The following is a 19461-nucleotide window of genomic DNA, read 5'->3' on the forward strand; positions in this document are numbered from 1 at the left end:
TCTTGGTTCACATACTATTGAAGCCTGGCTTGGAGAATTTTAAGCATTGCTTTGCTAGCGTGTGAGATGAGTGCAATTGTGCGGTAGTTTGAGCGTTCTTTGGCATTGCCTTTCTTTGGGATTGGAATGAAAACTGACCTTTTCCAGTCCTGTGGCCACTGCTGAGTTTTCCAAATTTGCTGGCATATTGAGTGCAGCACTTTAACAACATCATCTTTTAGGACACGAAATAGCTCAACTGGAATTCCATTACCTCCACTAGCTTTGTTCATAGTGATGCTTCCTAAAGCCCACTTTACTTCAGACTCCAGGATGTCCAGCTCTAGATGAGTGATCACCATCATGGTTATCTGGGTCATGAAGATCTTTTTTGTATAGTTCTTCTGTGTATTCCTGCCACTTCTTCTTAATATCTTCTGCCTCTGTTAGGTCTATACCATTTCTGTTCTTTATTGAGCCCATCTTTGCATGACATTTTCCCTTGGTATCTCTAATGTTCTTGAAGAGATCTCTAGTCTTTCCCATTCTATTGTTTTCCTCTATTTCTTTGCATTGATCATTGAGGAAGGCTTTCTTATCTCTCCTTGCTATTCTTTGGATCTCTGCATTCAAATGGGTATATCTTTCCTTTTCTCCTCTGCCTTTATCTTCTCTTATTTTCTCAGCTATTTGTAAGGCCTCCTCAGACAACCAGTTTGCCTTTTTGTATTCCTTTTTCTTGGGGATGGTCTTGATCGCTGCCTCCTGTACAATATCACAAACCTCCATCCATAGTTCTTCAGGCATTCTGACTATCAGATCTAACCCCTTGAATCTATTTGTCACTGTCACTGTATAATTGTAAGGGTTTTGATTTAGGTCATACCTGAATGGTCCAGTGGTTTTCCCTACTTTCTTCAATTTAAGTCTGAATTTGGCAATAAGGAGTTCATGTTCTGAGCCACAGTCAGCTCCTGGGGTTGTTTTGGCTGACTGTATGGAGCTTCTCCATCTTTGGCTGCAAAGAATATAATCAATCTGATTTCAGTATTGACCATCTTGTGATGTCCATGTGTAGTGTCTTCTCTTGTGTTGTTGGAAGAGGGTGTTTGTTATGACCAGTGCATTCTCTTGGCAAAACTCTGTTGATAGCCTTATAGGGGAGTTCCTCTTTGTGTATGTGAACACTGACCATTAGATTATGTCAGTATATATCCAGGGGGGCATCACAGATCATAGTTAAGATTCAGGAGCAAGATGGGTTGGTTTCACTTCTCTCTCTTCATGCTTTGATTCTTTTCTTCTTGATGGTAGTGTAGACAGAGTTTGAGGACCCTCATCTAGGCTTCTGGCTCCTCATTTAATAATACGAAGTTCAATACATACTTGCTCACTTCATGCTACTATTTACCGAAAGGATTATGATTACTACCCAGTCTCACTCAGACAGTTATATGGAGGACTAGCAACCCACTCCAGTACTCTTGCCTGGAAAATTCCATGGATAGAGGAGCCTGGTAGGCTGCAGTCCATGGGGTCATGAAGAGTCAGACACGACTGAGCGACTTCACTTTCACTTTTCACTTTCATGCACTGGAGAAGGAAATGGCAACCCACTCCAGTATCTTTGCCTGGAGAATCCCAGGGACAGCGGAGCCTGGTGGGCTGCCGTCTATGGGGTCGCACAGAGTCGGACCCGACTGAAGCGACTTAGCAGCAGCAGCAGCTTAATTATGATCCCACTGCTGAATTAAAATAATCTGGAGCTTTCCTTAAACTGATATTGATGTTAGAACTTTTACCCCTTCATTTATATAGGAGCCAAATGAAGGAATATATCTCATTTATTTTCTTGAAATGATTCTTACATGATCATTTTCCTTAGCATAATCACAGCTTGGTTCCATATTCTCACAACTGAGCTTCTTCTTTTCATTATGGGGTGAGGTGACTTGGAATCACAGAGAAATATTAATCATTTGGTGTGGTTTTCTTGATTAAAGGAATTGTAAATGACTATTTGAAAAACTCAAGGAAGGTTTATTCTTGGATTAATACCAGATAAAACTTGTGTCTATAATTTATCTTTCAGACCAATTGGCTACTCTTTAAAAGTTCAAACACAGTAAAATAAGGAAAATGAGAACAATCATGCCATAAGCTTCAATTAGCAAAATGTCTCAGGGAATGGGCTGTCCAACCATTAGGGTAAGAAGAAGGACTTTTCTTACTAATTTCTTTGTAGCATAATTTTGGCAGCTTAGAGAAAGACGCACACGTCCAAAGAAATTCCATTCCCTTGGCTAACAAATTGCTTTGAAATTCTTTAGGAAAGTGTAATGGTTAATTTTATGTGCCTTGACTGAGCCATGGTGTGCCTAGACATTTGGTTATTATTCAGGGTGTTGCCCTGAGGGTGTTTTTATATAAGAGTAGCATCTGAATTGGTAGATTGAGTAAAGCAGATTGCCCTCCCTAACATGGGTGGGCCTCATTCAGTCAGCAAAAGTCTTAAAAGTCTGAATCTCCCTTAACTAAGAGGGAATTCTTCCAGCCTATTAGCCTCAAGATGGAGCATTGGTTTCTTTCCCTGCTTTTAAACTGAAACATCAGCTCTTCCTGGGTCTTGGGCCTGCCAGCCTTTGAACTGGAGCTGGAGCATCAGCTTGCCTGGGTCTCCAGCTTCACAACTCACTCTACAGCTCTTGGGACTTCTCAGCTGCTAGGCTGAGCACCAAAGAACTGATACTTTCAATCTGTGGTGCTGGGGAAGATTCTTGAGAGTCCCTTGGACAGCAAGGAGATCCAACCAGTCAATCCTAAAGGAAATCAATCCTGAATATTCTTTGGAAGGACTGGTGCTAAAGCTGAAGCTCCAATACTTTGGCCACCTGATGTGAAGAGCCAATTCATTGGAAAAGATCTGATGCTGGGAAGGATTGAGGAAAGGAAGAAAAGGGGGTGACAGAGGATGAGATGGCTGGATGGCATCATTGATTCAATGGACATGAGTTTAAGCAAACTCTGGGAGATAGTGAAGGACAGGGAAGCCTGGCCATGGGGTTGCAAAGAGCCAGACACAATTGAGTGGCTGAACAACAACAAATAATCACATGAGCCAATTCCTTAGATGTATGTATAGAAGACATATATATTCATCCTATTGGTCTGTTTGTCTAGAGTATGCAGACTAACGCAGTAACACAGAAGGGACAAAAAGTTCCTGTATAAACCAGAGGGGAAGCAGAACTCTCATATGTACCCACACACTCAGGAGTGAGTGATCACCCTGCCTCAAGCACACATTTGTAAGGACAGGATGGAGGAGAAGCCAACCACATGGCCCAACAGGGCACAGAAAACACCTGCGAAGGAGATGCTTGCCACAACAACTAGAAGCCTCATTTGGTCATAAACCATACCTAAGATGTTTCAGCAGAAACTTCGTGAATGGCAGAGGGACAAAGAGAATATTTCCACTTAGGGGACATGTACTAGGCAACATTGTTAAGAGATGGCCACAGTTTCCCAGCGACAGCTCCGTTAGAAGGGTCTCATCCCGTTACTAATCAAATAGGGTTTTAAATGATGTCCATCACTTCCTGGGTAAAAATGAAGTATGGGTTTTGGGGTCAGAAGTCCAAAGAAGTCCAAATGGATTTCTCTGGCCCCCGCGGTCCCTGCCTCTTTGGCAGGATGGTGGCCCATTCTGAGCTGCTGAAAATGTGGCTACTCACATCCCCTCTGCTCAAACGTCTGGTTCTCGATTCCAGATTTCAGTTGTCAGCCTTGAGACCACGGGGCTCAGGAGGGATGGAGATTACGGAACCTGCCATCACAAGAAGGACAAACGAACAGCGGAACAAGGGGGGCATCCAGATTGTCTGAGGAAGAGGAGCAATCAGGGACACAGCCGAGGTGAGCTTTGGGAGTCAGGCTGGACAGTTCCTCAGGTGTCTTCTGGCCCAACACTCCCATTTTTCAGGTGGTGACACTAAGGTCCAGAGAAGGGAAAAGGCTTGCCCATGTCATATAAGACATCCTAGGAACAGAACTCTAGACTCTGCCTCTAAGACTCAATAACTTTTCTGCTTTATCATAATACTTTTTTTAAAAGTAATTTCTTTTATTTCTCAATGAAATACCTTTGCCCTTTGGAGAAAGATAGTTTATTAGCCCCCCGGCTGCCACCCCCTTCCTCCCTGCCCCTCTCAGTTTCTCCCCAACTGTTTACTTAAAGTAAGCATTCTTGGAATATCCTTTTGCTTATCCACTGAAATTTATTTTTTTGCCAGGGATACAGATTTTTTAAAATTTATTTTTACTAAGAAGATAATTGCTTTATAATGTTGTGGTGATTTCTGCCACACATGAATCAGCCATAAGTATACATATATCCCCTCCCTCTTGAACCTCCCTTCACCCATCCCACCCTCTAGGTGGTTGGAGTTCCCTTTGCTATACTGCAACTTCCCACTAGCTATCTATTTTACCCTTGGTAATGAACATATTGGGCTTCCCAGGTGGCGCTGGTGGTAAAGAACCTGCCAGCCAATGTATTTGGACACCCCACTGGCTAAAAAATGACATGTCCCTGTTTGAGGCAGAGACAGAAATATTATATTTATGTCCAGAGGTAGAATCATTCTGTGCTGCAATCACTGATGTATAGATATTCTGGAATCAAAGGCCATACAAAGGGCAGATTTCTCTTAAAATTAAAAGGGGAACTGGAGGAAGCAAGAGAAAAGGCTAATTTGCCTTCACTTGAAAATATTTCCAACAGAAAATTTGAGGAGGTTCATCTCCTCCCCAGCTACATGACTCTCCTGTCTACCCTGAACAGAACTTAGTTTGAAAAGCAAATAGAAGACCATATCTTCCTCTAAAGGGTAAGCTGTCTTGGGTCGCTGGGGCAGCTGGCTTTGGCAGAGGACACAGTGAGAGCAGGCGCTCCTGAGTGAGGACTCAGAAGCAGCCAACTGGCATGGCTTTAGGTACAGGTTATAAAGGAACTGGTGTTACTGACAGCTCCCCACTGAGGTCAAGAGCAGACATTGTTCTCAACAAGGCAATACTGAATTGCAAAGGACACTGGGTAGGAATGTGCATTTATGTTTTTTAAGAAAAGGTGTTGGATATTCTGATCCTGTTATCTTGGTAACTACAAATTGCTTGTATCTGGGAAAAGCAGCCACCCAAGGGAGGGGAGGGGTCCCCTTGAACATGATTATCACAGGGCATTTGCCCCGTGGCCTGCTCAACCGCCTCTGCCAACTCCCAAGCCTCTCACATATCCTTGGCTGAGTGACTCCCATCCCTCTCCCAGGGTGTGATGTATCCTGCTGAGGAAGTCTATCTTGATCCATAAAGTTGGGTTGAGTGCTTATATCACATGTTGATGCTCCATCCAGATCTCCTCAGGTCCCTTTCCTATTTCTCCGTGCTCCTCCCTGGCTTCCTTCTGTTTTCCCCTTTGGAAGGTTTTGCTCCCTGCAGCTTGCCAGGACAACTGCCCTGGGCCCACTGGGGCTAGCACGTGTGGAGAGTCGGAGAATGCGTGTTTCTGCCCTTGCAGCAGTCCCTAGCCAATGACTGGAAGGGCGGGAATCTGAAAGCTCATCCTCCCTTGTTGGGACAAACTCCGAGATCTGGCTTATACAGCCAGTTGCCTACATACGAACCTTCACGTTGGGAACTCTTAAAGCTGTGAACACCCCTGTGTGCCAGTTGTATTGTACTACTGTGCTTTTCAAGGCACTATATGGTAAGATTCAAAATGTTTTCTTTACGTACTCATGGTTGCTGGGGGGAAGGGATAGTTAGGGACTTTGGGAAGGTCAGGTGCACATTTCTGTATGCATAACCAACAAGGACCTATTGTATAGCACTCTGCTCAATGTTATGTGCCAGCCAGGATGGGAGGAGGGTTTGGGGAGTACGGATACATGCGTACATACAGGTTTCCCTGGTAGCTCAGCTAGTAAAGAATCCCCCTGCAATGCAGGAGACTCCAGTTTGATACCTGGGTTGGGAAATCCCCTGGAGACAGGAACAGGTACCCACTCCAGTATTCTTGCCTAGAGAATCCCACGGACAGAGGAGCCTGGCGGGCTACAGTCCGTGGGGTCTCAAAGAGTCAGACTGGAGTGAATGACTTTCACTTTCACTCTCTTTCATACATATGGCTGAGTCCCTTCACTGTTCACCTGAAACTACCACAACATTGTTAATTGGCTATACTCCAATACAAAATAGTAAGTTTAAACTTACAAAATAGACGTTTTATCTTTTGTGTTTGTTTTTTATGTTTGTATTATTTATGTGAAGTGAAGTGAAGTCACTCAGTCGTGTCCGACTCTTTGCGACCCCATGGACTGTAACCTACCAGGCTTCTCCATCCGTGGGATTTTCCAGGCAAGAATACTGGAGTGGGTTGCTATGTGAAAAGTATTATAAATCTATTGCAGTACAGTACTATTTAGCCAACTGTGTTAGTTGGAGACCTAGGCTAACTTATTGCACTTATGAAAAAACTGAACTTACGATGGTACTCTCGGAACAGAACTCATCCGTATATAGGGGACTTACTGTACTCCAGAGTTTCCCTGTGGGGTCAGGTGGAAGCTACTTGCAGTGAGACTTGTACCTCAAATCTTACCTTGTTGGGTCTCTTCCCCTGTCCTTTCCCTATTCTCTTACTGGTTTCTCCTGAGAACACTGCCTGAAAAGTCAGGAATTTATCAGATGCACCAACCTCTAGGAAACCCAGCCTAGGATGGCACTCCTATGTGCTCCTGCAGCTCTATGGACATGCCCTCATAATATCACTGATCACAGTGACCTGTCGTTCCCTATCCACTAGCTAGCCCTGCCACTGGACTGAGAGCTTTCTGAATGCAAGGACTGTGCTTTGTCCAGGGCCGTATTTCAAGACAAGCTTGGGACCTGCTAAAAGACTCAATGGGAGCTTGTGAGTCAATGAAAAAACCATGAACTCCAGCTATCAGAATCAATCCCAAGAGAAGGCTGAACCCAGGAAGATATCTGAACTGTATGCTTTCTTGAAAATTTAGTGGATAAGTCGTGTCTGACTCTTGCAATCCCATGGACTGTAGCCCACCAGGCTCCTTTGTCCATGGGATTCCCCAGGCAAGAACACTGGAGTGGGTTGCCATTTCCTTCTCCAGGGGATCTTCCCAACCCAGGTGTTGAACCTGGGTCTCCTGCATTGCAGGCAGATTCTTTACCGACTGAGATATGAGGGGAGCCCATACAGAGTGAGAGTGTTAGGGGACCCTACCCACTGGACCTAGGACCAGAATCACTCCTTGTTCCTAATGCTCTTTTTGTATGTCTTCACCTAACATTCCTGGTCTTTTCCTGTTGATCCCATTTTCCAATAGGCCCTACTCTTAAAAATGGACCTATGTATTTTTATCTGTCTTCTTAGTTTTTAATTCCTCTGCAACTTCTGCATCCAGATTCTCCGAGTCCACCAGAGCGTCTACATCCATCTCTTAACTTTTCACTCACTGATGGATGCTGACCTGCTTCAGAATTCCACCCTGAGTCCTGCATCTGCTGCATCAGATCTGCTCACTGCTAATCCCCAGTGCCCCCAAATCTCCAACTGGTCCCCATCGGTTGTCCTTTCCAGAGGGCAGGACCCGGGGCACTGGACTCTCATCACAACACCCCCAGCCCCTCCTCCATCCTCAGCTGGTGCCAGCACAGTGTGGAATGTGGTTGTGACAGAGAAGCCCATTCTATCCCCACCCCATAATCTCAGGCACGTCCAGGGAGGCCTGGGCAGGTCGCCAGGAGTTTTGTTGACATGAAGGACGGCCCATAGCTTTCCCAGAAGAAACTGCAATGAAGGCTTGAGACTGTCACTGGGCCCAAGTGGAGACAGCAGATTGGAGGGCTCTTACGTGCTGCATTATTTGGGTTCCAGGGCATGGTTGGTCGTGGGTTGAATTTATCCTAAGGGAGGATAGGCCCACTTGTCCAATTTATTTGGAGACAGGGTGAGACACAGGAAAAATAAGTTATGCAAGAGAGACAAAAGAGCCCGAGAGAAAGAGGCCCCTGCTGGAAGAGGTGGCCCACGAGTTCAGGAGAGGAGTCTGGAAGCAGGTGCAGAGGGAGAGAGCCATTGGAAAGGGTTAGGTAGCTGCAGAGAAAGATGCCTAAAAATCATGGATGTGGGGAAAAAAGTGCTTGAAAATAAACTTTGTGAAGTTATGTTCCTTTCCTTTCACTAATGTGGCAAATGCCATCCTCCCATCAAACATTCACAAGCAAGCTATGAGTACTTGGGAATCAGGCTGTGCAGGAAATGATGGTGACCTCGGCCAGGCAGTCAAAGAGAGGGTGGAGGAGATGTTAATGATTTACAGCCAAGAGGCCTGGAGACTCCTTCAACACAGACTCACGGCACAAAGAGCCACAGAAAGAACAGCAGGAATGAAAAGGCTCCATGCAAGACGATCGCAGGAGGAGCAAACAAGACTAGTCTCAAGTTTCCTCTGCCTTGATCTCCACCATGCTGTCCATTTCAGATCCTCCTCTGTCACACCTGCACAGTTGTCTGAGACCCCCGGTCTCCTGGCCTTCTTCCCCCGCTTCCTTCAATGAACATATATTGTCTTCCATGCACCTGGCACTGAAGAAACAGCGATGAACAAAACATCAAAATCTCTGCTGTGGTGGCACTTACATTCTAGAGAAAGGTCACAGACTCACATATAGCAAGTCAGAGAGGGATAAGCCATGGAGAGAAGCAGGAAAGGGAATACTAGCAAAATGGGAGGAGAGAGTTTGCAAAGTTAAAGCAGAGGTCAGGGAAGGCCTTTGCAGTCAAAATTTTTATTAAGCTCTTTCTCTCTGCCGGACATTGTGCTGGCCACGATGCATCCATCAGGCACAGATTCCAAATAAAAGGATGGGATACACCCTTGTAAAGCTGACTGTCTAGCTCTTTTTCTGCACACCTGAAATTTCTCCTCCATATGGCTAGCCTGGTGATTTTCCTATAACACAAGGATCACCACATCACTACTCTGCTTAAAATCCTTCGGCGTTCCTCACAACTCAATTCGGTGAGGATCAAATTCTAGCTCCCAAGCAGTTTAAGCTCTTCCATTCCTGTCCCACCTGCATTCCAGGCTAGGATCCGACTGCCGCTATCCTTCCTGCTTATCCAGGTACCATACAGTCTAATTCGCCTGGCTTATGCCTGTTACTCCTCCATCATTATTAATAGTGTGCCAGTGGACCCTCATAACTGATGCAGTCATGCTACTCGGAACATACCCCATGCTTCAGCTTGTACAAAATACCACTGTTCTTCAAAAACACCTGCTATTCCCGGCTTCCACACACCTTGTTCATACTCTTCCCTTCATCTGGGTTACCCCTCCCTCCTTGTCTGATGAAATTCTCTTTATCCTAAAAACTAGCTGAAACCACACCTTCTCTCTGTGTCTGACTTCCCAGGTGGTGCAGTGGTAGAAGATTCCTCCTGCCAAGGCAGGAGACACAAGAGACGTGGGTTCGATCCTTGGGTCAGCAAGATACCCTGAAGGAGAAAATGGCAACCCACTCCAGTATTCTTGCCTGGAGAATCCCATGGACAGAGGAGCCTGGGGGGCTACAGTCCATGAGGTTGCAAAGAGTTGGAGACAACTGAGCAGGCACGCATGCACACCCCACCTTTCCCACTCTACGTGACAGCATCATTAATTCCCACTCTGTGTCCACAGAGCAGTCACCCCTTAAGCTGACGCAGTATGCCCCACACCTCTGTCTGGGTGTTGTCTCCACCTTGCACTGAGGGAAGGGCATGAGCCCTGTACAGCCCTGTGTCCCCAGGGCACATTACAGAGCTGGTTTGGAACCCAGGGGGTGAAGGAAAAAGCAGGAGAAGATGAGGCTGAGAGAGGAGGACACAGTCTGTGCAGGGCTGTGTCAGATACCCCAGGGGACCTGGTCTTTTGCCAAGAGCATGAGATGACAAGGGAGATTTTTAGCAGGGAGAGCGGAGGTGAAGAGTATATATATATGTCTCTTAATCAGATATGTATTTTGAAAACTTTATTCTGGCTGCAGGGTGATAAGATTTTGAAGTGGAGAAATCAGCCAGAAAGCAATTGTAAGAATCCAGGCCAGAGATGGGTGTGGGGCGAGCTCAGACTAAGGAGGGGGCCATGGGACTGCCTATAACCCCCTGAATCTCCATGTGTCATCCTATGAAAGAGACAATAAGGTTTAAAGCTTTGGGTAAGTAAATACGCAAAGTGTCTAGTTCACAGTCAATGCTCAATAGATGTGTGGTTTCCTTCCCTTCTGAGTGAACCAGACAGCTGACATGTTGGCCAAGGTTCCTGGGCTTGCTGGGCTCTGCTTTCTGGGACGATTTGGGTTTTATTCACAGAAGCAACCCTGTGTTTGTGCAGGGAAATGGGGACAGGAAACAGCCCAAGACACATTGTGGGGAAGTTCCTTTCTAAAATATTTTTAAGGTGTAAAAAGAGAGGATAAACTATATAAATCCCAGGAGTGTCTCTCTCTCTCTCTTTCTCTCACACACACACCAGGGTGAGGTTTCTTAGGTAAAAAATGACATTGGTCTCTGTCTCTATAGGGAGGGCCAGTGCCCCAGCTACAAAGGCTGTTGAATTCCCAAGAGTGCTGTTATATCTGAGGCTTCCTTGGAAAACCCTTCCTGTCTCTTGCAGCCAATCAAGTAATGAAAGTTGCATTGGACTGTGATCGGGTAACTAAGATAAAGGCCTCTTGTGTTCATCCCGGTGTGCGCAGTTTCAGGTGACGTGCTCTTCCAAGGACAATAAAGAGTGGCCATCCTCCAACCCAGCAGAGGGACAGAGAATGCCTCCTGCCACTTCATGTGGTCAGCTGGAACAAAGGCTGCCTCACTGGTTAGCTTACAGAATGCACAGCTAAGATGAACCCACACATTTGCATTAATCAGATGGTGTTATCATAAGCACAGTCACAGATGCTTCTGGCAAAATGAAAAACTTACTGTGACGTAAATGATTCCTGAGTTAAAATCCTTTAACCAAGAGAGTTACACTTCCTTTTAGTAACCAAATGACAATGGCATTAATCTCAGCAACTGGATTGTCAATAAACAGCTCCCATCAGTGTCCCTTGGTTATGTATTTCAGAAAGCTCCCATTCTAGCCTCTTAGCACAGACACCTTAGGGTAGGGCCTTCACTCTCTTCTCCTGGTTGGCTGCCCACTCATCTGGAAGCTTCCCTGCTGTTCCAGCCTGACAAGTAGATGCCAATGACCCTATCTACCATGAAGGCTCCTCCACGGACTGGCCAGGAAACCACTGGAGGGTCCTGAGCAGAGAAGCACATTCTTTTCTTATCTCTAACAGGTTCACGATGCTGCTGTACTAGAAACACAGTGAAGGGGGAGACTGCCAGAAGGGACACCTGTGAGAGCCTACTGATGCAAAGGGGAGAGATGAAGGGGCTTGGACCAGCGTGGTGGCACTGCAGGTAGTCGGATTCTGGATGTATTTTAAAGGCAGAGCTAATAGGATTGCCTAATTGGAATGTAAGCAGAGAGGAGTCAAGGATAAGGCCAAAATTCCTTGGCTGAGAACCAATGTGGACGGAGCCACCATCAGGCTTACTGAATAGAGAATTGGTTCTATCCACCTTGCTTGCCTAAATGAACCTCAAAATTGTCACTTGCTAGGGTTTGTTTTTTTTTGCTGTGTGGCATATGGAATGTTAGTTCCCTGACCAGGGATTGAAACCATGCACACTGCACAAAGTCTTAACCACTGGACCACCAGGGAAATCCCCATCGCTTTCTAGTTACTAAACCCTATACTGGGAACAAGGAAAGCTGTCTTTGAACTATATTCATTGAAGGTTATATTTACTTCTAGCAGACTACAGTTACTTGTAAGCAAAAAAAAAAAAAAAAAAAAAGGCGTTGAACAGTTTTCTTAAAGTTTTTCTTTAATTGGAGGATAATTGCTTTACAATGTTGTGTTGGTTTCTTCTATAAAACAATATGAATCAGTCATAACTCTGTATATATCCCTTCCCTTTTGAGCCTCCATCCCTAAATAGAGTTTCTTAAATAGCAATTTTATAGTCAAAATTTCTTTTCCGTTTTTTAAATTGAGATATAATTGACATATAACCAGGCAGATTTTCTGATTATTATATAATAACTTTAAAAATAAATTATTAAAAGGTGAAGAAAAAATTTTACCTAAGAATTAAGAAGCATGTACCTAGAAAATCTTTGGCTTAATGAGACAAATCAAAAGGGAAATTTTTATTGCTTAAAAGCAATAAAGAGGAGAAATGTAAAACTAAGATCAATGACCTAGCAAAGGCTGTCCTGAGAAAAATGTTTATGACCTATTGCAATTCTCTTGTAATTGGAGAAATAAGGCTAAAAATAAGGGAACAAAGGATTTCTCTTAAAGAACTAGTGAAATAACAATAAAACCAGAGGAAACTAGAAAGAAGAGATTTATACAAATAAAGGTAAAATTTTGTTAAATATGAGTTAATTTTTAATTTATTGATTTATTAAAATTTAATTTAATGACATTCATTTAAAAGTTTAAGTAAACCTAGAAGCTGGTTCTTTAAAACAGCTAAACCTTTAAGAAACCTGAATAAGGTGGATCAGCCTAGAGACCATCATATAGAGGGAAGTAAGTCAGAAAAAGAAAAAAAAATATTGTATAATACTGCTTATATGTGGAATCTAGAAAAATGGTACAGTTGAACTTATTTTCAAAGCAGAAATAGAGATACAGATATAGAGAACAAACTTATGGAAATCAAGGAGGGAAAGGAGGGTGAGATGAATTGGGAGATTGGAATTGACATTAGTTGTCTGTTTTATACATGGTATAATGTATAAAATGAGAACCTATTGTATATAGTACAGGGAACTCTACTCAGTGCTCTGTGGTGACCTAAATGGGAAGAAATCTAAAAAAGAGGGGATGTGTGTGTGTGTATATATATATATATATATATATAACAGATTCACTTTGCTGAACAGCAGAAACTAACACAACATTGTTAAGCGACTACACTCCAAAAAAATTAATTGAAAAAAGAAACAAACTTGAATAAGTTAAAAAAAATAAAAGAGAGAGAAAATAAAAAAGAGAGATTCAACCCTGTGGCAACAGATTTAAGAATTTAGAGAGAAAAGATGACTTCCTGGCACAGTACTTATTACTAACACTGATCTAAGAGGACGAGGGACACTGGAACAGACCAATTGCCATTATTTTGAAAGGTGATTAAAGATGTACAACTAGAAGAGTTCCTAGGACCAGATGGCTTTCCAGGTTAGGAACAAAATCATTGTTTAATCCATTTCCCTTTCTTATAACTCAGTCACAGTGAGTAATTGTTACATAGCCATAATATTTGAATTCTATTTATTGGTTTTCTGTTTTAATAGGAACAGAAAAATCAACTCACCGACCAAGCAAACTCATTTATAACTACACTATAATATTCAAATGTTATGAATGTCTAAAATATGTTTCCTTGACTAAAAGAGAGTGGATAATAAGGGAGAAGTAGATGATAGGGTAGGTGCTTCTAATAAAAAGCAAGTGTATTAATATGCACAAATTTGATGAATCAAGATATAGAGGTTTAGATATATTATTTAATGATGATCATCAGAAGAACTCAAATTAGGACTCATAAAAACCAAGAAAAGAGAGAGGGAATGGGAAAAGGAAGTGGGATATGGAATAAGTGTGCTGATTTCACCATATTTCATGTTGAGGAGTCAACAGACACTGTCTTAGATGGATAAATCATGAAATAAAGATCTAAGTATCAGAAGTTAAAGTCATGGTGGTTAAGCACTAGAAAAACTCAAAATAGAAACAGTTAAAAGCAGTCATTTCTAGGTGTAAAAGAGACACAGTACTTTAATTTTGTACTCTTATGTTCTGCTTACATTCTTAAAATCAATTCTTATCAACAGCAGCATTCATATATACACACATAAAAACAGAGGAGAAAAGAGCCAACACAACAGATGCTCTTTGAAGAAGGGGGAAAATCCCCTAGAGAAGGAAATGGCAACCCACTCCAGTATTCTTACCCAGGAAATCCCATGGACAGTGGAGCCTGGTGGGCTACAGTCCATGGGGTCACAAAGAGTCAGACATGACTAATCAAGAGAGAAAAGCCCCTGGTTGTGGCATGGTCAAGGAAGGAATTTCATGGTAAGACTTCTGATGAACAGTTTTCAGTTGTCTGTGGTGAGGTGTGCCCTGTGAGTCATCCTGCACCACTCCCACACAGCCTGCATTGCTCCTGGATGGATCAGAGGTCTCGGGAGCTATTGAATGGGGGCACCGAGGTGGGCTTGGCGTGAACACAGATGACACATGTGGATCACAGAACTGTAAGACAAGGAGACAGCCAGAGCCCTGGTCACCCAAAGATGGACCCAACAGTTTCCATCTTGAGGACTTTGCAGTCTACAGAAGGAGTAAATACAGAAACAGAGCTTTGCTTTGGGCTATGCGTGGGTGGACACAGAAGACACCTGGAGAGTCAGGAAGGCCACTGTGGGGAAGATGACCTCTGAATTGAAAGGGGGAGTGAAAAAGGCTTTCTCGACAGAGGAAGAAGAAAGGGGCCTGACAGGACGAGGCTTGTTCCTAGAATGGTGGGTGGCTGCTGAGGCTAGACCAGAGGCTGTTTGGGGTGCGGAGACTGACAGGAAGTAAAGATAGGATGACAGTCTGAGGTAGGTGGCCAGGAGCTTAGGCACTAGCCTGGGGTAAGGAAGCATCAATGAAGTGGCTAGGAGTGGGAAATGGCATGACAGGATTTGCATTTTGGAAAGATCACTCTGAATGGAGGCTGGGAGGCCAGTTAAGATTGTGAAAACTAGGGGAGATTTGGAGGAGGCAATGGCAATCCACTCCAGTATTCCTGCCTGGGAAATCCCATGGACAGAGAAGCCTGGTGGGCTACAATCCATGTGGTCACAAAAGAGTTGGACACGATCGAGAACAGCACACAGAGAGCAAGCTAGGGAAGATAGAAAGTATGAAACAAGTCTGTGACTGTGGGAGTTGTGAATCTCAGTACTTGCCAGCAGCATGCGTGGTCACTCAGAGAAATCCAGGAAAGATGGCCTAATAATTGACCCAGTTAATAGAGAAGAGAGATTTAGCCAACCCAATGGTTAAGCACAGTATCTCTGGGTGCAGCAATCCCCAGGTATGGTTTAGGGAAATGGTAGGCATCAGTGATTCTGGAGGTATGATTATCCCAACAGACAGGACACCTGACTGGAGGATCCAAAAAGGAGACTTCAGAAATCCAGGGAGGTGGAGGCCTCAGCAAGATCAGGGCTATCAGATGCAACAAAAACCTCTCACTTTCCCCCTTTTCTTCTAAACCAACACTCAAATCAGAATTGGGGCCAGACAGAGTCATGTAGCTGCCCCAGTTCAGTTCAGTTGCTCAGTTGTGTCCAACTCTCTGCGACCCCATGGACTGCAGCACACAAGGCTTCCCTGTCCACCACCAACTCCCAGAGCTTGCTCAAACTCAAGTCAACCATCTTATCCGTCCCAGTCAGGTCTAATTCGCTTTTTTTTCTACATTCATCTAACAGAACTGGAAAGAGAACACCAATTTTCAATAAAAATGCAATACAAATGCTATGAAAAGAGGTCTTCTTTATTTTCAAAACAAAGCATTGATATATTAAGTAAACAATATATTAATTTTTATTTAAAATTTTTATTTTAATTTTTGTGTTTCATTGATTTTTCTCTCACTTGTAACTAGATAGCATTAGGTTACTCACCAGAGATTAAAGAAATTTACAAAAACACAGTCACACAAGTTTTTACCCATCTACCACCTATCCCTGGGTTTAAATTTTTGATTGATCATTTTATTTTTGGCTGCACTGGGTCTTCATTGCTGCACGTGAGCTTTCTCTAGCTGCAGTGAATGGGGCCTACTCTAGTTGCAGTACACAGGCTTCTCACTGTGGTGACTTCTCTTGCTGGAATGCAGATTCTAGGGCACGCAGGCTCCAGTAAATGTGGTGTGTGGGCTAAGTTGCCCCTTGGCAAGTGGACTCTTCCTGGACCAGGGATAGGATCCATGTCCCCTGCATTGACAGGCAGATTCTTAACCATTGGACTACTAGGGAAGTCCCTACCCCTGAGTTTTAAACTGCTTTGAATCCCTTCTTTATTATGGACTATCTGTAAGATAAGGCAAGTCATACAGCAACGTGTTTCTGATATGGAAGGTAGCAGTATTATCACCTTCTTCTCAGAGTTGCTGTGAGGATAAGTTAAATTTATTGTGTGGAAGTTTTAGGAACATAATGACTACTCAATCAATGCTGGTTGCCTTGCTTTCCAGTCATGTGGTATGTAGAGGAGGTGTGATGGGCATTTGGGTATCACCAGTGAGACAACGGAGAAGGCAATGGCACCCCCCTCCAGTACTCTTGCCTGGCAAATCCCATGGATGGAGGAGCCTGGTGGGCTGCAGTCCATGGGGTCCCTAGGAGTCGGACACGACTGAGCGACTTCACTTTCCCTTTTCATTTTCATGCATTGGAGAAGGAAATGGCAACCCACTCCAGTTTTCTTGCCTGGAGAATCCCAGGGACAGGGGAGCCTGGTGGGCTGACGTCTATGGGGTCGCACAACTGAAGTGACTTAGAAGCAGCAGCAGCAGGGAAGGGTCATCAGGAATGATTTCAGCTGTACATACTGAAAGTGTACCATATACTCCTGTTAAGTTCTCACTACAATCAAGATAGTAAATATCTGTCATCCTGAAGTTTTCCCGTCCCTCTTGGTAACTGCTCCTTCCTGCCCCTCTCCACTATCTTCATCCTCCTGCTCCCAGGAAGCCACTAATATGCTTTCTATAAGGATCCAGGTTGTCTTCTTACTGAGTTTTGAGAGTTTTACATTTTCTGGGGGAAAATTTTCTTCAGCAATCATACAATTTGTGAGTATTTTCTCCCAGTCTGTGCCTTCAGTGTGGGTCTGTCTGACCTTTTCTTATGATCAAACTGGGGTTACAGGATTTGGGGAGAAATATCACAGAAGTGAGGTGCTCTTCTCATGGCACATACTGGGGTGCATGCTAGCAGCATAACTTATTGCTGGTGATGTTGATATGGACCAGTTGTTTATGGCGGTGCCGGCCAGATTTCTCCACTACAAGGTTTCTATATTCTTTGGGAGTCGATAAGTCTCCCTAAGTATCCCATACTCAAGGAGAGAGAGGGTAATTAAGTTCTATCTCCTGGAAGGACAAACATCCACATATATTTAGATTTTTCTGTGAGGAAGTTATCCCTCATCCCTATTATTTATTTACTCATTCACTTAATTATATCATTATAAACTCATGTATATTTATGTAGTTTTGATATGTTTCCATCCTTTTTTGTTGCACTTCCTTACTTTCTGTGCACTGCAAAATACTCCATGCTCATCTTGTAGTTTCTCTATCCCAGCTCAAGAGTTAACTGTTTCTTCAAGGATCCCTGCTTCACTGAGTTGGAGAACAGTATTTAGAAACAAATATCTGAATAATGAATGTGTCCCATTGTTAACGGTGTTACTGTTTTAAGGCATGAGAGGTATTTTTTTAAATTTTTCTTGCAAGGTTCTGTGTATTTCAGAGGGAGACTGAAAAATTGACTATTAGCCAGTTACGTGAAAGAGTTCTGCTAGAAGTGTGATTCATGAACCATCAATATCGGTATCACATGGGTGTTTGTTAGAACTGCAGATCTTGAGCCTCATCCCAGACCTACTAAATCAGAAACTGAGTTGGACCCAAAACTCTGTGTTTTAACAAGCACTCTAGGTGATTTTTCACATATTGAAATTTGAGAACAAATGATAGAAGGAGCAGCCTACAGAAGCATGAGTTACTTGCTATTATATTTTGTACTCCAGTTCCTCCTATAGGTGGTGCTCCAGGCAACTGCCAAGTTAGATGGCTTCTTAATCCAGCTATGACCTCAGTCCTTGGATTCCTACCATTCTGATGATAAGGACACATCATACAAGCAAGAATACACAGGCTAGACAAAAGAAGTAAAAACAAGACCAAAAGAACCAATAGTCAATGAAATAATGGTAAACCAAACCCAGCAGCACATACAAAGCTCCATATAGCATGACAATTATCCCAAGAATGCAAGGTTGGTTTCTGCTCCAGCTCTGGTGTCTGATCTTCCTCTAGCCCAAACCCAGCACTGGGTTTTAAATCTTGTTTTCCTAACACAGCTGGCAGCAGTTGCCTTCATAATTCCTGGGCTTCCTCTCTAATGACACTCCCTTCCACATAACCACTCTCAGCTTAAAGGTACCAGGCGTCACCATCTGTGAGATAGGCCTATTCAATATGCTTTTTTCCACACATCGGAGGTCAGGTTTTGTTTTGTTTTGCTAATTGCATGCCAAGCTGTCACCTAGAGCTTAGTGAAGGGTATGAACATACCCATAAATTATCCAGTATTCAAAGGTGATTTTGATATTCCTATCAGGAGCCTCTTTATGCTCAGATGAGCACGCAGTATTTTGCAAAGGTAAGCATTCTGAGGGAGCTGTTAATTATTTGAAAAAAGGATGCTTGGGTGACTGCAAACAGCAATGAATAAATCTCCTGAGTAGCTCAGATGGGACATGATTTTATAGTTACTGGAGGGGGGAGGAACTCACTTGGGAAGAATTTAAAAAGTAAGAGTGACCCACTTAATTGTTTCACAATTCAAAAGTGCTCACAGGGACAGCGATGAGGTTCAAAGGGAACATTAAGGATTTTTGGGTCCCTGATAGGGCCAGAGTTCTCCCTGGGCAACACTGTTGTTATTGAGGAGTAAGGGTGGTGTCATGAGGGCAACACTGAGTCACAAGTTGAACTCTTAAAATATTGAATTAAGGAAATTCTTCTGAGGTATGGGAGAAAGGGACATCTCAGAATCTCAGCTCATCAGCGAATCTCAGATCCACTTCCTCTACTGGTTTCACTACTCCTTGCAGGTGGATCTGCAGGTGCTTTTAACTCAAGGTCAAGCCTGTCCCAAATTCTGAGCCAATCTCAACCGGCAAAGGCAGGGCTTTTCAAGCATTCATCTTTTTGTCCTTTCATTTATTAGCACATGAATGGTGATAGGTATTGTTCAAGGAATGAAGGGATAAGAGAATATAAAAGGCATGGTCCCTCCCTCAGAGTTAATTCACTGCTTGGAAATGGACGCATAAATAACCCTAATCTTCAATTTGTTCTTCCAGGCCCTGCCCTGCCCCAATTAGTCTCTGCCTGACTCTGCCTTAGCTCAACAAATCCAGCCCTACAAGCTCCCCATTCTAGCCCCACACTGCCAGGAAGCGTTAGTGCCTTGTGCCCAGCTCCCAAGTTAT

The sequence above is a fragment of the Bos taurus genome, chromosome 15, assembly GCF_002263795.3.
Source record: "Bos taurus isolate L1 Dominette 01449 registration number 42190680 breed Hereford chromosome 15, ARS-UCD2.0, whole genome shotgun sequence".
Taxonomy (NCBI): Eukaryota; Metazoa; Chordata; class Mammalia; order Artiodactyla; family Bovidae; genus Bos; species Bos taurus.